Source organism: Carassius auratus, chromosome 24 (genome assembly GCF_003368295.1).
Source record: "Carassius auratus strain Wakin chromosome 24, ASM336829v1, whole genome shotgun sequence".
Lineage (NCBI taxonomy): Eukaryota > Metazoa > Chordata > Actinopteri > Cypriniformes > Cyprinidae > Carassius > Carassius auratus.
The window spans coordinates 20,679,797-20,696,548 of record NC_039266.1 but is presented as its reverse complement, the minus strand read 5'-3'; the positions used below and the strand labels follow the sequence as shown (position 1 = coordinate 20,696,548).

Here is a 16,752-nt window from a genome sequence, read left to right as displayed (position 1 = left end):
TCTTGAACGTTTATATTGGATTTACATTTTAACTCTAAATCCATAACTAAATTTATATGAAATTCCTACTTTTAAAATCACATCTTTAAACTGTTGGAATCTGAAAACGGACATAACTTGGACATTACTTGTGAGAGTTGACCAAATTAACTCTTTAGGGAAACATCTGGTCAAAATGAAACGCCACCAAACCAACATAACGACTATAATGTTATTGTTTTTGAAATTCACAAATCAGTCAGGACCAAAATTAACAAGATCTAGCCTACATTCCATTTTATTGGCTATCTTGCTTTAAACATTCAATAATAATGGCATTCCAACAATCTGTGTGCTCTGACCATCTGTGGCAAGTCTGAACATTATTTCACCTCCATACACATCCCTAGCGTGAACACCTGTCTTCCTTTCCCTGGTCGCTTCTGACCACGCCCTCTACAAACCACGCCTCTATTTCGATTGGACCGGCGCTCATGAATATGCAAGTTTCGAACGCTCGGCCCCTCCCTTTGCACCTGATTGGAAGTATTTACTAGTTTTTTGCACTGAGGGCGCTGGAGTAGAGCTGCAGCTGCACTGGAAGATGAAGCCCTGCCAGACCGAGCAATAAGGATTACAGTGATTTGACTTTCTAAAGAGAAGAGAGGACCTTATATCTGCCAGTCGACTTTATACATATTCCAGGATGCCTCGTTCATTCCTAGTAAAGAAGCATTTCAATGCAGCAAAGAAACCAAATTATAGTGAGCTGGAGAGTCCAACAGGTAATAAACTTGATGATTCTAACTCCTAAAAGTTAAAAGTTAAAGTTTATTTTGTCAGTTGCATCTCTTCGTTAAAGTTAAAACACGTTAAGTTGCAACATATTTAAAAGATGAGCCTAATGAATTAATCAGTTTCATTTCATAAGTTTTGGGTTTTAAATGATACCACTTTTAGGACTGTTTTCCAAAGTATTTCCTTTGAAAATCCGGTACACATGCGTATGATTGTTTTTGGCGAATGATATTATGATATCATCGTTGTGAAATTATTGTCTGAATGTAACTCAATGTAACGGAGTTAATATAAACTGTTAGTTGGTGCATATCAGTTTAACTATATGAATGCTCTAGGGAAGTACAAATACTCGTTTTATCAATAAATAAGGCAATATATTTCCATGCATAGCTATAAAAAAGGAAACTGCATTTGAAATAGTTTCATATTTTAAAATATAGCATGTTACTTCTCAAGGTTTTTATGTCAAGAACCCAGTGAACTAATGCAATCACATTTCCCCCCTTTTATTGCAGTGTTTATTTCTCCATATGTCTTAAAAACCCTCCCGGTGCCTATTATACCACAGCCTGAAGTGTTAAGCCCGGTGTCTTACAACCCCCATAACAGTGTGGACTACCAGCAACCTGCCCCTGTCACCCCTGCCCAGTGACCTGTCCCCCATCTCCGGATACCCCTCGTCCCTCTCTGACACGTCCTCTAATAAAGACCACAGCGGTTCAGAGAGCCCCAGGAGCGATGAAGACGAGCGGATACAGTCGACCAAACTGTCAGATGCTGAGAAGTTTCAGTGCAGTTTGTGTAACAAGTCCTACAGCACGTATTCGGGACTCATGAAACACAAGCAGCTGCACTGCGACGCACAGACCAGGAAATCATTCAGCTGCAAGTACTGCGAGAAGGAATACGTCAGCCTAGGGGCCCTAAAGATGCACATAAGGACACACACCGCTGCCGTGCGTTTGCAAAATGTGTGGGAAAGCTTTCTCCAGACCTTGGTTGCTGCAGGGACACATTCGGACGCATACAGGTGAGAAGAGATAATGCACACTTAAAATTCTTGTTGCATACATTGCGTTTAAGTATTTTGCACAATTTGTAATCAATAATTGTATTAGACAATGCATTGCATGATGCAGCAGTACTCCATTATTGAACTGACATGACTTTTGTGTTCAATAGGTGAGAAACCCTTTTCATGCCCCACTGCAGTCGTGCATTCGCAGACCGGTCCAACCTTCGAGCTCACCTGCAAACCCACTCAGAAGTGAAGAAATACCAGTGCAAAAACTGCTCCAAGACCTTCTCTCGCATGTCGCTGCTGCACAAACATGAGGAATCTGGCTGTTGCATTGCACACTGAGACGGTCTCTCACACACACATTCACTAAGTGCCTCCGATTGTGAATGTGTTCTCGATCTGCTCTTCCTGTCAGTATACTCATGATAAACTGGATACGAAGTGCAAATGCATCCGATTTAAAAAAAGCACCGCCCTAGGGTCTGAATGCATGAAGTGTTTTTGGAGTCATTCAGAGATCAGATTCCAACCAAGACGCTACACGCTAACAAGTTAAACTGACCCAAAACAGCTTTCCGCTTTAAGATTGGTTCCTGGAGAACCTTCGACACCCTCAGAAAGCAAACGGCACAAAACAAAAGACTGGTGGTCTTAATTCATTGACTAAGAAGCCTTTTCATTTCAGTGTAAACACAGATTCACCTGCCTGTCATGTGCCTTCCATTTTAACAGTATTTGCCCTGTCCTGGTCGGGTTGATGTGTACTGTACATTTGTTTACGGATATGTACTATTTGGGAGGTTTTAAACATGTAGCCTCTCCAATAAGCAATAATTTGTGACTGAATGTTAAATGGTTAACAGTCACTTTTTTGTTTTTTGTTTTGTTCTGAGAGGTAATCGGTCAGACATTTCACACCGTAGATGGTGGCACACCAGTGAGCTTGAGACCAAAGGAATAATTAACGCCATGTTTTTTAAACAGGGAACAAGTGCAAAATGACGCTTTCTTGAATTCAAAGTATTTAAACTGTTGTGCTATCATAACACCACAGCAGTTAACCAGCACTCAAAGACTTGCAATTTTTTGCCAATTTGCCTTTTTTTCATCAGGAACTTCAGAGATTTTGCCATGTAATTGTTTTTTTGAATGTATATGACACTGATATGATTGTACTTTGTATTGAAAAGTGTAAACGAATGGTATGGTTTTGTACAAAAAATAAAATTTACACTTTTTGAATAACTCTGCAATGGTTCGAATCTATTTGGCATCCATACTTTTGGGATAGTTTGTGCAAAAAAATCTAAATTAAATCATAATTAACTCACCCTCATTCCAAATATGTATGACTTTTTTATCTGTGGAAAGAAGAATGTTTCTTGAAGAAAAACAATACGATTAAAGTCGCTAGGGTCTAAAACAAGGCTACTGATGATAGTATTTTGTTTTTTGGGGGGGTGAACTATCCCTTTAGGCTTTAACACTTTCATTGAATAACAATTAGCTCAATGTTTAAATGTGCATAGTGTTTGAAATGTTATGCAAATGAGAATGCCCTTAATGGCACATTAACAGAACGTCTCTTACTGAAATCTCCTGAAAACTGTGCTGTTAAATCTGTTGCTAAAGCATTCTGATTTTTTTCAAATCTGAATTAACAGTTAAAGAATTACAGTTAAACATGGTCATGGGGGGATGACTTTTCATCACCTGGTTTTAATATAGTTTGACTCATTCCCACAGTTAACTTGCATTGTGGGAGTTCATCAAAGTGCAGTTTAAGTATTTCATGCTGCAAATGTGTTTGCAGTTTATTGTGACAGAAAAAGGAAAGAGCAAGCCGTATGAACTACTATCATTAATTTAAAAGTCACACAGCTGGAGACTCCATTTATATTCAGGATTCAAAGTTAATCAGAACCAACTTGAAGAGTCATGGAAATGAAGTGGTCAGAAGATGTGGGAACGACACAAGAGTTGTTGTGCATCTCAACAAAACGTCCTCATTTTAAAGTCAGTGGTTTTGTGGACACATGAACCTGTCCTTCCGAACCTGTTCGGCTCCCAAACAAATCCCAAATGTTACACCCCCTCGCTATGTTGATCTCACTTTGCTGCCAATTTCTTTGAAGACTCCTGGTCTCTGAAGGGGCCACTATGGCAAAGCCAGACTGGCTCTCACACATGTGAAAGTCCTTTACTGGATTATTACTCAGCAACCTCACACTACACAGTGGGAACTCACAGGACTTGCACAAACCAGCGGGCTTTCAAACACTGAATCCAATTTTGAACTAAAGTAAATACCTTTTAACTCCATTACAAAAATCATCTAAAATACACTAGAAAATCAAGGTGAAAATGTGCCATTTAATAACATTACACCGAGAGAGAGATTTATTATTATATATAGAAATAATAATTAAATAAATATTTAATATGCAAAAATAATATGGAAAAATGACACATGCACAAGTAAAGGCCTGGTGGGAATACTCGCCCTACAGAAAGGCTTTGGGAAAACACTTGTCTCTTTCATGCTGTGTGGTTTTATCTTTCCATGATCTGAGTCATGGAAGCACTATTCCAGGTGTTCACTGTGACGCACCTCACAACTGAACAGCTTCGGCCCTCGGGACCCCCTATGGTGCCATACAGGTGTTCACATATCTTGCGGTTTTCTGGAAGTTCAAATAAATGTTATGACTTTTTGTGCATAATAATGGCAGAATATTATCACAACAAAACTTGGCACATTATGTGGCAAATACGTTTAATAGATGACACAAAATTAGGTATGTGGCTTTTAATTCATCTATCAGCTTTGAGGTCATCGGTAAACCTTTCTTGTCCACTTTCTTTCAGTCATCAGGAAAACATGTGACAGAACCTGCTTCTAATGCAGTTTGCAAGAACATAATTCAAAATCTGTTCTAACTCTGCTCTTTTGTCACATGTTCATTGAACTTTTGACGCCCCACGTCACATCAGGCCTCTCTCTCACAAGACTACCATCACCATGGCTCAAGGACAGATCCGACAAGGTTACAAAGGAAGTATATTATCTTTGTTAGTCTCTCTCTCTCTCTCTGTTGACTTCACACTAATGCAGCTGCTTCTGTAAATGGAACAGATTCAATTAGAAAGCTGGTTGAAGGCCTGTTTGTTCTGCTTTGTGTGCGATAGAAGGAGCCTGACCCGAAGAAAAAGACATAAATATTCTTCTCTTAGTAGCCTGAAAGAACCTTTACAGTATAAAAGAGGCAATTTTATTGCCTTTAAGGAAAAGTTCATGCAAAAATGTATGCACTATACTGCAAGTCATTAAAAGTCATATTATAGATATGTGTGAAGAAATATAATTTATTATTCACATAAAAAGGTAATTATTAATTATTAGATCCAACTCCAAGGACAAAAGGAAATCAAATCTGAAATCCATCTTAAAAGTAAAGTTCTCCCAAAAGTAAACATTATTTTATTTATTTTTTTAGAAAATTAATCACAATTAATCGAAACCAAAATAAAACATAATTATTTTTAACATAATATATGTATATGTACTATTTATATTTAGTATATATAAATTCACACACATACAGTATATATTTAGAAAATACTTACATGTATATACATTTATATATTTCTTTTCTTATATTTTATATTATATATAAATATATTTAACCCTCTAAGCACCAAAGTCGCAAAGTTGCGATAAAACGTCATACTTAATATATATAAACATAACATATTTTTCTTAAATATAATCATGCATGTGCGTGTATGTGTGAGTATATTTATATATACATAGTAAATTTCCACAGTATATACACACACATATGTAAACAAGAACTTATTTTGGATGCGATTAATCGCGATTAATCATTTGACAGAACTCATTTATTTATTTATTATATATATATATATATATATATATATATATATAAATATTGTGGAACACAACAGGAGATATTTTGACAAATATTAGTAACCAAACTGTTTTGATTACTATTGACCACTGATAAACAGAATGAATGAATGAACAAACAAATGAATTCATAAATAAATGACCTAACTTTCATTTTTGGTTGAACTGTCCCTTTAAGATGGCAGTTGGATTCCAAGCAGCTGGTAATACCAACTTAAGGTGGTGGAGGTTGGTTTTTGGAACATAACAGGCATTTTTTTCCACCTAATAACCAGCCTGAACCAAACTATGTTCCAAAACAGATACTTCAGCAATCAGCTAAATCTTCCAGAAGTGAGGGATACTTGTATTTTTTGTTTTTTTTTATAGCACCATGCAAGGTAATTCTGCATATCACAGAACTGCAAGAGGGTAACTAATCAGTGCAGTATGTTAGAACAGTGATTGATCCAAAAAATAATAATTAATGGAGAGAAATTAGATCTAATGTTTTCCTAATGTCAGTAGCTGAATGAAGCTGATTAGCTTTCAGTGTGTGAGTAACATTACCAGCCAAAAACAATACTTGTGTCAAATCATACATATACACATCAGGAAAAAGGGGAAGGAAAGAATCCGAACAGCTAGACATGTCTGCGCTTGCTTCTCGGGCAAATATCATTACAATCTTCTGCTAACCTAAAATGTCTGATCGCTCATGTGATGAGAACAGGACACTCACATGCCTCTAAATCAATTACAGTCGATATCAACACAATCATATGCCAGCTCCTGAACAGATTTGATGACCTACAAGATATTTATCATCCATGTGAGAGTTTCATAACTCCAGGACAACCATACAACAAATACTCTATTATGTTTCAAGAGAAGAACATGCGATTTCTGAACATTATCTATGGATTTTATGCTAAAATGTTGCCAATCAATACACCAATCTTGGATTTGAAAGCACCAGCTCCCATATTCAGCTACACAACATCATCATGCTGATGTTTCTTTCTAACATATTATTTCATAAGGGATTTAATTTAAACTGAGCAAACATTAACGCCTTATAGTACACTACATTTTTCAATATGCAATTGAAGCTAATCAGTTTGTCAGAACATGATTGTTTTTCTTACACTAAGCAAGTGGCAGATTGTTGTTATTGAGTCTAATGAAACATAATCTAAGACAAGAGATTATTTTTAGCCTCCTAATGAAGTTGGTCCTCCAGGATGAATTAAATCCCACCTTCTAGCAAGTCTATGGCTGCAATGATATTTTCACTCCTATTATATTAACCTATTTTATATTGCTTACAAATCATACTGGAGAGTGATACTCTCAACAAACATCAGAGCTCTTGGTTAGCCTCTGTCAATGTACCTCCAGGAATCAGGGTGGCGCTAGTGTGTAAATGTCAGACATGAACTGTTTCTATAAAACTATAAATTGTGATGCACAGCAAGCATTTATAGATTTGCTGTTTAGCAAAAAAGCAATATCATGGATATTTAAAAGACACTTGTAAAAGTAATGCATGACAATATTGTGCTACTCCATAAAAAAGTAACTAATTGTATTACTTAGTTACTTTTTATGAAAAGTAATCCATTGTATTAGTTTTGCATTACTTTTTATCACTTGGGATGGGCCTGCTTATTTTTTGTTTAAATAATAATAAAAAATAAATTTTTGGGCAATAACTCGCGTAACTTGTAATGCATCACTATTTTAAAAAGTGACTCAGATATTTATTGTAAATTAAATTGTAATGCGTTACTTAACTAGTTACTTGAAAAAGTAATCTGATTACATATCGCCCATTACTTGTATGTGTTACGAGTAACTTGCATTACTTATATGAAAAAGTAACTCAGATATTTATTTGATATATAAGTTTGATATATAAGTATGTTCAACTTTATCTGCATACATACGGTATACTCATATATGGTGAAATTTTGATCTATCGTCACAAAATGTAAATTATCAGTAGCTACAGTATAAAGGCACAAAAATATTGATATATTATAAACATTAACATCATGATTTTCTGTAAAGCACTGTGAAATCTCTATACAAATTAGGACTATAACAGGATTTTTGATTGTTAGAATGTCAAGTTTATTTTGGAAAATTACCCAAATTGAATGCAGCACTCAATATAAATAGTTTTGGTGCAAAAAACATTAGCCACCCCTAAAGTACAAATCAAATCCTAACAGATTTAAAACCAAGCAAACTGATTGGAGCCGTCAACCCCAGATCAAGTAATGCTCGAAATCCCCTTCAGATTGAATCCTGTCTGTTGCCAAATCTATCCCGATATCAAGGCCTATCCCAAAACAAAACAAATGGGAAGTGATCGATTTACATTTCACAATCAAGCCAGTGCCTGCTTTTAGCTGCGCAGGCTTTATCCATGGAGACAAAAGAATCTGGAACAAACAAACCTTAGAAAATATCCAGCGCATGATGGTATTGTAGTCAAAAAACATGCCAGAACAGCACCAATCCACCAGCACGAGGCTCAAATAAACACGGCGGGATATCAGATGTGCCCTTTCTGAGGACCATTTATATAAGCCCATTCTCATTCATGCATTCTGATCTCCAACACGATGCCGGTAAATGCAAAATCCCCATATAGCCTTGTCAGTGAGAGACAAAATATGAACGTGTCACTGTGATTGCTTGACCTGGTCAATGCCAGCTTTTGTTATTTTACTTTCACAAGTGAATGTCACTCTGCAATCAGTGCAGATCAGACTCAGAAGGTCACATCTTCAGCTGTAGACTGTTTTTATGATTTTACACCATGACAAAACCAAAATCGATGTGATAAAGTGATAAGCGATAAAGCTATCTTTTCCATGAAAGTTTGTTTTCTGTCTAACAGCAAGTAGCTCTGAGCAACAAGATGTTTCGCTAGTTGTGTTTGGATCGGTAGCTTCGCCCGAAATGAAACAGCATCAATCTAAAATCCACAAAAAGGTCAATAAACAATAAATATGTTCTGACGTGTCAAGAGTGTGTTGCATCGCACAGCATTTATTTGATTTAAAATACAATAAAAATACTATATTCAAAATAGCGGTTTACTATTTGAATATGTTTTACAATGTCATTTATTCCTGTGATGCAAAGCTGAATTTTCCGCATCATTATTACATGAGGCTCAAATAAACACGGCTGGATATCAGATGTGCCCTTTCCGAGGACCATTTATATAAGCCCATTCTCATTCATACATTCTGATCTCCAACGCGATGCCGGTAAATGCAAAATCCCCATATAGCCTTGTCAGTGAGAGACAAGGCTACAAGGCTATTATTTGATTTAAAATACAATAAAAATACTATATTCAAAATAGCGGTTTTCTATTTGAATATGTTTTACAATGTCATTTATTCCTGTGATGCAAAGCTGAATTTTCAGCATCATTATTACAGAGTCTACAGTGTCACATGATCCTTCAGAAATCATTCTAATATGCTGATTTGCTGCTCAGGAAACATTTCTATTATTATTATAATTATTAGTGTTAAAAAAGCTGGTGGTACATTATTTCAGGATGACTAGAAAGTTTTAAGAACAGCATTTATAAATAGAGTTTTTATGCAAATATATTTACTCTCACTTGAACTTATCCTTGCCTAATAAAAGTATTTTTTTTTTTTTAAAACGTTTTAATATATCCAGACACTTAGATTTTGAATCTAATTTGCTGCAGTGCATTCTGTAATTCCAAACCTACAAATGTAAGCTAATAAACTTCAACGTTCAGGTGCATTACTTGAGTAAACCATGACTAATACTGCAGACTGAATCTATAACTGTAGCTATAGTCGTTCTTGCGGCTGGCAAAGCTAAAAATACACGGTTCAGATGTGCTCCAGACTGTGTGTGTTGTGTGTGATGTAATGTTTGGTGGTGTTGTGTGTTTGTCCCGTTGTGTCTGCTGAGTAACAAGGGTCTGTCGGGTCCAGCTGTAAGATCTCTGACTCAGGAGGATGTGGCGCAGACGCTCAGCTCCCCCTCAGCTCTTGAGGAAACAGCACCCGCGCCAGCTCAAGTCCTGAGCATTGTCTAAGTCAACAATCAGAAGGGAAAAGCCTGGAGAGTCCATCTTTAGCTTGGGATTTATTGGTCTGTCTAGGGAAGACCTTGACAAAATTCCTACAATCTTTTATAGGTTGTTTAAGGATTTTATTTGGATGAAGTATATAATTTTCTGATTAATTAATCACATTCCAGTATTGCTGAGAAAGAGAATGCATTATTAGACATGTAAAACATTTATAGTAGTTATAAAAAGAGGCTTTAGGAGTCCATTTAAAATCATTTCATTTCCATATCATTAAACATAAGACTGCCATACAGTTCATTTTACAAATGTTAAAAAATTAAGAATTATTATCAATAATCAAAAAAATTAACTTTAATTTTATTAAAATGTATATATTACAAACATTAATAATAATAATATTAAAACAAATAAACTGTAATATAATTATATAAAAATGTTGTATAGATGTTAACAATTAAAAAATTATACTAATAATAATAAAATGTATACCTTAATAAAAAAAGTATAAAATGTCTATATATTTTATTATTAAAATGTCTATATATATTATAACAGTTATTAATCAAGAATAATTACTTCCAATTAAATAATTATTAAAATATATTTATGTAAAAATGTAAACAATGAACAATTAAGATTTAAACACAAAATACTATTTAAAATGTTAATAATTATTTAAATCTTATTATTTAAACAGTTTATAATTGTTAGTAATTAAGAATTATAATTACTAATATTGAATTTTTTTTAAATTTCAAATATAATTATATAATGTAAACAATAATAATATTATTAATATTATATAATTATTGTCAATTGTGTAATTAATACTTGAATTTTCACATTAAATCTAAAAATGGATTTCTTTCCAAATGCATCACATCACAACCATTTTTTCTCAATATTAACACTCTTTACAGAAAATCATACTTTTAAAGTTTACAAGCAAAAATAAAAGTATATGAATTTTCCATCTGTGCAAGTGTTGCTCATCAGCGTTCAGGCGCCGTCGTGTGTAAAATGGAAACTGAGTCACACAAGTTTTGGGAGTGTTTCAACAGCCTCGAGAAAGGAATGATATCTGGTGGAAGGTGATGATAATAGTAATATTATAGTGCACTTCTGGGACTTTTGAACTTTCAGAAAGAAAGAGCCAAGCATTTCATTCTTCTTCAGCTCTGTTTTTTCCATTTGAGTCCCTTTTTTTCCCTCTCTCTCTTCATGCCTGCGGGGGTCATTCCTGATCTCGCATCACTTGGCAAGCATCCGCTTTTGATCATTTTTCCTTAATATGGAAAACTCTTTGCACAACACCTGATTCACTGGCACTATTTCTTAACTAAAATTTAGTTGAATTAAATAAACTCAATTCTGAAAACAACAAAGTTTTTGACGTGTGATTACATAGCCAACGATGGGCGCTTGAACTGTAAATTACTGAATTTGTTGCCTGAAAGCATCTCTGGGATGTGAGATCTCGGCCGTTGAGGCGGATAAGAGCCCAGACACACTCACAGAGAGATAACGTCAACCTGCACTAGTCTCTGCCTGCTGCTGATATACGGGTGACTTATCTGCTCTGGATCAGTTCAGAGGTCTGGTGAACTGCAGAGGTTTAGTGCAGCTCGCTGCCTAAACTACAGACAGACCACAATGGACACTTCAGAGTGATGTTAAGATGCCGAGTGTACTCTCCGAAAAAAACTACAAAAGTTATCACTGGGGTAGTTTTCAATAGGTACTTACTGCACTGTAAAAAATTTCCTGTAGAAATTACAGTAACTTACTGGCAGCAGTTTGCCAGTAACTTACTGTAAATTAAACTTACAGTAAAAATACTGTATTCATATTTACAGTACCATTTAACTTGCTGTAAATGTATTTGCAGTAATATATTTTTTTACTGTAAAACACAATTATGTTTTTTTCTCCTTTTATATATTTTAATACAATAAAATATTACTTTACACTGTGAAATTTACTGTAATTAGTTCACTTTTATTATGTATTGTAAAACTTTACAAATTATTGTATTTCAACAGGTCTCATGTCTCAGTAGTAAAAACTATAAAAAGAAACAAAAGACTGTTTAACTTCTTTTATTGGTTTAATAGTTAAATTGTAATACTTGAAATAACATTTTAATATTCTTGCAGATTGTACTTTCAGTTTTCCAAAAACTTGAATACATTTCATTTATACATAAAAGTTTCATATTAAGAGCATTTTAAAACAACAGACATGAACAGATTCAGTCATAAGAACAATCTTAAAAATTTACTAATTCAGAAAACTCCTGTGTAGAATGTATTTGCTCTTAGTAGCTTAATAGTTTTGCCAGCTGAAATCCAGAAACTCCTTAAAGGGATAGTTCACCCAAAAATCTGAATTAGGTCATTAATAACTTACCCTCATGTCGTTCCAAACCCGTGAGACTTCCGTTTATCTTCAGAACACAGTTTAAGATATTTTAGATTTAGTCCGAGAGCTCTCAGTCCCTCCATTGAAGCTGTGTGTACGGTCTACTGTCCTTGTCCAGAAAGGTAAGAAAAACATGATAAAAGTAGTCCATGTGACATCAGAGGGTCAGTTAGAATATTTTGAAGCGTTGAAAATACATTTTGGTCCAAAAATAGCAAAAACTACGACTTTATTCAGCATTGTCTTCTCTTCCGGGTCTGTTGTGAGACAGTTCAAAACAAAGCAGTTTGTGATATCCAGTTCATGAATCATTCGATGTAACCGGATCTTTTTGAACCAGTTCACCAAATCAAACTGAATCATTTTATACTGTTCGCGTCTCCAATACGCATTAATTCACAAATTACTTAAGCTGTTAACTTTTTTAATGTGGCTGACTCGTGAACTAGTCAGTATTTTGTTCGTTATCTGGCTCAGCTCGGTGTTCATCTTCAGTTCTCTCCTCACAGCAGTTCAGTCAGTGTACTGTTTGAGTAAATGAATTACTCCGGGATATTGGTTTGTTTGAACTCAGAAGTGTCAGCCACATTAAAAAAAGTTAACGGTTTAAGTAATTTGTGGATTAATGCGTATTGGAGATGCGAACCGTTTAAAATGATTCAGCTCGATTTGGTGAACTGGTTCAAAAGGATCCAATTACATGGAGTGATTCGTTCGCGAACCGGATATCACAAACTGCTTTGTTTTGAACTCTCTCTCACAACAGACACGGAAGAGAAGACAATGCTGAATAAAGTTGTAGTCTTTGCTATTTTTGGACAAAAACGTATTTTCGATGCTTCAAAAAATTCTAACTGACCCTTTGATGTCACATGGACTACTTTGAAGATGTTTCTCTTACCTTTCTGGACATGGACAGCAGACCGAACACACAGCTTCAATGGAGGGACAGAGGAGATAAATGGAGGTCTCACGGGTTTGGAACGACATGAGGGTGAGTTATTAATGGGTGAATTAATTTTTTGGGTGAACTATCCCTTTAATGAAGGAGGATACATGAGGGTTCAGACCACAGTTCTTCCTTTGCACCATCTTCCCACTTCTTTTGATGACGTGGAACTTTGAGGAGCACTTGCTGCTGTCAGGGTTAACATTTAACCTTTACATAACAGAAAAAAAAGTTAGATCATTTGATGTGAAAAATGTCTAACAAAACAACCAAATATTCACAACACAACCAAATACAGAAATGCACTGCAAATGGCACAGAACACAATGGAAATATTTCCAGGGGACCCAATATGTGACGAACCCGGATGGAGCATGTTTAGTACTCAACGTCTACTTTTGTTTTCTTGCAAAAAATACAGAGATTACATAATTATTGCATACAACTTTATATGCAATATAAAAAATGTAAAAAGAACATGAGGGTGAGATATTAATCTATACATTAGTAACATTGTAAAAAAAATTGTAATGTTATGTTTAAATAAGTTTCATAGGTAAGAAATGTAAGGTAATGTAGGGTCCAAAGATGAAACAGCTAATTTTAAAGTTGAGACACACACAGATAAATAAAGCATATTACGAAAACTTTTTTGTATAAAATGTATTTATTTGCAACAGTTATTTTAACAGCAATAATAAGACATTTATGTCCTAAGTACAGCTATTAAGCTGATACGAGAACATCCCAGGTTAAAAAAATTAGGAAATTACGTTGGCTAAATCCGAAATCGCCCCCTTAACACTCATTCACTCATTTCTACATTAGTCCACTAATATGGTTCACTTGAAGCTGTGAATGAAAACGAGTGAATGAATTCGGACAGCCGTTGATCGCGCATTGGATGTACACAGTCGGGTTCGTCACTTACTGGGGTCCCCTGAAAACATTTCCATTATGTTCTGTGCCATTTGCGGCGCATTTTCGCGAACGAGATTATGTTATTCTCCCGATGCTGATGCACAGAACAAATGTTACATTTGAAGTAGACATATTTTTCTCTTGGTTGTTTAGTTTCCTTAACTTTATGTGTTTAAGGTAACGTTAAATATGAGACTGAGGGGCGGAGAGGCTTTGGAAAGTGTATGGGCATTCAGGAACTGCACACGAAAACTTTAAATTCGCCGTGTTTTTATGCCCTTTGTCATGATTAATAAAGGCGTATAATGTCTCCACAGAGACGCCAGTGTTTGCACACGACACGAACATTGCGGGTTTTACTCTAGCACTACAAGCATGACGTGCATTTATATGGGGTAATCAGTTAACAGCAAGCGATAATAGCGGGAAAAAATCCGACTGACTTTAAGCTAAATCCACGAAAGCTTTGTTGTTCGGCTAACAGTTCACATGAACACTCACCAGCTCCTGGAGTGGTCAAACCCAAGGCAGAGACCCGTTAATGTCCATATTTTGACGGTGAAACGTTCAGAAAAGGGAAAGAAAGGAAAGAAATATGAATGTTTGCAGTGTCACCACAACTCTCTCTAGCTCTCTTCACAGCGTAAATGTGAGGTGACTGCGCGCCTTTCAGTGGCAGCGTTTTTTTTATTTATATTTTTGTTTTAGTTAAACCAAAGATATAATATATTTAAAGTAAAAGAAGTAATATTTGTACCCACCTTTGCATCTGACTGGTTCTTTTCGCATCTGTGTGTCTTGTTTTCTTCTTTCTCCAAGTGGGAAATAAAACTTGATCTGTGATTGGTCAGGTTTCGCGCTCATTTTTTCTTTACTGTATTTAGATTTACAGTAAATTAAAAATACTGTAATTTAGTGTCGCCAAGAGGGTATTCCCCAAAATGTAACTTTAAAATACAGTAATATGCTGTATAACTGTCCTACAGTAAAATACAGTTCATTTTACAGTTAAATACTGTTAAATTTACAGACATTTCTAACAGTGTGGTATGTTAGGTACTAATATTACACTTTAGACACTAATATGTACACTTAAGGCACTAGTATGTACACTTAAGGCACTAGTATGTACACTTTAGGCACTTATATGTACACTTTAGGCACTAGTATGTACACTTTAAGCACTAATATGTACACTTTACACTTTAGGCACTAGTATGTACACTTTACAGTTTAGGCCTTAGTATGTAAAATTTAAGCACTAATATGTACACTTTACACTTTAGGCAATAATATGTACACTTTAAGCACTAGTATGTACACTTTAGGCACTAGTATGTACACTTTACACTTTAGGCACTAATATGTACACTTTAGGCACTAGTATGTACACTTTAAGCAATAAATATGTAAATTTTACACTTTAGGCACTAGTATGTAAACTTTAAGCACTAGTATGTACACTTTACATTTTAGGCACTAGTATGTACACTTTAAGCACCAATATGTACACTTTACACTTTGGGCACTAATATGTAAACTTTAAGCACTGATATGTACACTTTACACTTTAGGCACTAATATGTACACTTTAAGCACTAGTATGTACACTTTAGGAACTATTATGTACACTTTACACTTTAGGCACTAATATGTACACTGTAGGCACTAGTATGTAAACTTAAAGCACTAGTATGTACACTTTATACTTTAGGCACTAGTATGTACACTTTAAGCACTAATATGTACACTTTACATTTTAGGCATTAATATGTACACCTTAGACACTAGTATATACACATTAGAAACTAGTATGTACACTTTAAGCATTTGCATTACATTAACATGTATGCATTTAGCAGATGTTTTCATCCAAAGTGACTAAAAGTTCATTCAGGCAATACATTTTATTTTTATTTTTTTTATCAGTATGTGTGTTGAGTGGGAATTGAACCCACAACTTTTTGCGCTGCTAATGCAATGCTCTACCACTAAGCCTCAGGAACTTAAGCACTAGTATGTAAACTTTAGACACATTTATATATGTAAATGTTTAGGTACTAATGGCCCTGTACCAAATGGAACACTTTATGTGCACTTGCGGTCTTACAGACTTACAATGGCCACCACATTTATGTGTTTGTTAAGTCCACGAGAATGCAGCTTATCTCTTTTGTCATTTTTGTGTTCAGAGCACCCCCTTTGCATGCTCATCTGCACCATCGATGCGCAGCGGACTTCTACCAGAAATCACGTCATGAATGTGCGGACTCAGAGGAAGACCGCAAAGGATTAGTGTGCCATTTGGGACAGGGCCGATATGTACACATAGGCACTAATATATAAATTTGTATAAGAATGTACACTTTAGACACAAATATGTACATTTTGACACGAAAAAAAATACATTTAGGAATTATTATGTACACTTTAGGTAGTACTATGTACACTTTAGGTAGTACTATGTACACTTTATGCACTAAAATATAAGTTTAGGCACTAATATGTACATTTTTGGCACTAGTATGTTACTAAATGTACACTTTAGGTATACACTTCAGGCACTCATATGTATACTTTAGACGTACACTTTGGGCATTAGTATGTACTTTTAAGGTACTAAAATGCACTCGCCTTACACACAAAAG

General features: G+C 35.1%; 1 long non-coding RNA gene and 1 pseudogene across 1 annotated transcript; one reads left to right on the top strand and one right to left on the bottom strand.

Annotated features, from left to right (window-relative positions):
- Positions 1 to 656: 656 nt before the first annotated feature.
- Positions 657 to 2,192, top strand: LOC113042602 (zinc finger protein SNAI2-like; annotated as a pseudogene).
- A 10,965-nt stretch (positions 2,193 to 13,157) lies between these two features.
- On the bottom strand, positions 13,158 to 14,898 carry LOC113042606 (uncharacterized). The gene is made up of 3 exons (XR_003275597.1): positions 14,866 to 14,898; positions 14,606 to 14,611; positions 13,158 to 13,393 (listed from the first exon to the last, which is right to left on the bottom strand). It is a non-coding gene; the product is annotated as an uncharacterized LOC113042606 (long non-coding RNA).
- Positions 14,899 to 16,752: the final 1,854 nt, after the last annotated feature.